The sequence below is a fragment of the Echinops telfairi genome, unplaced genomic scaffold, assembly GCF_000313985.2.
Source record: "Echinops telfairi isolate 266 unplaced genomic scaffold, ASM31398v2 ScPeMD7_7458;HRSCAF=8496, whole genome shotgun sequence".
NCBI classification, from domain to species: Eukaryota; Metazoa; Chordata; class Mammalia; order Afrosoricida; family Tenrecidae; genus Echinops; species Echinops telfairi.
In genome coordinates, this window is record NW_022111358.1 from 29906540 (window position 1) to 29907651 (window position 1112).

Here is a 1112-nt window from a genome sequence, read left to right on the forward strand (position 1 = left end):
TCCATACCACCCCCCCTTCACGTTGGGTATGATTTTGTTCTGGGTCTTAGATGCCTGATACTTGATCACATTGACACCTCGTGATCACACAGGCTGTTGTGTTTCTTCCATGTGGGCTTTGTTGCTTCTGAGCTAGATGGCTGCTTGTTTATCGCTTTTTAAAAAAAATTATTTTATTGGAGGGCTCGTACAAATCTTATGACAATCCATCATTCAATTGTATCAAGCACACTTATACATATGTTTCCATCAATATTTCTAAAACAGTGTCTTTCTACTTAAGTCCTTGGTATCAGCTCTTCCCCCCACCCCCATCCTCATGAATCCTTGATCAATTAAATATTATTGTGACTATTTTGTGTCTTACACAGTCTGTTCTCTCCCTTCACCTACATTTCTGTTATTCGTACCCCTGGGGGGTGGGCTATATATCCAACCTGTGATAGGTTCCCCCTTTCTCCTCCTCCCCCCTAACCCCCACCCCCCTACCCTCATGATATTGCTCCCACTGCTGTGCCTGAGTGTTTTGTGTTTTTAAATCATTTTATTGGGGGCTCTTACAGCTCTTATCACAATCCATCCATCCATTCATTGTATTATTATTGTTTTTTCATATCTTACACTGACTGATGTCTCCCTTCACCCACTATTCTGTTGTCCATCCCCCTGGGAGGGGGTTATATGTAGATCATTGTGATCGGTTTCCCCCTTTCTCCCTCCACCATCCTCTTCCCCTCCTGGTATCAGCTACTTTCATTATTGGTCCGCAGGGATTTCTCTGTCTTGGATTCCCTGTGTCGCGAACTCTTATCTGTACCAGTGTACATGCTCTGGTCTAGCCAGATTTGTAAGGTGGAATTAGGATCATGATAGTGGAGGGGAGGAAGCATTAAAGAACTAGAGGAAAGCTGTATGTTTCATCGGTTCTATACTGCACCCTGACTGGTTCGTCTCCTCCCCGCGACCCTTTTATAAGAGGGTGTCCAGTTGCCTACAGATGGGCTTTGGGTCTCCACTTTGGACTCCCCCTCAATCACAATGATATGATTTTTTGTTCTTTGATGCCTGATACCTGATCCTATTGACACCTTGTGATCACATAGGCTGGTGTG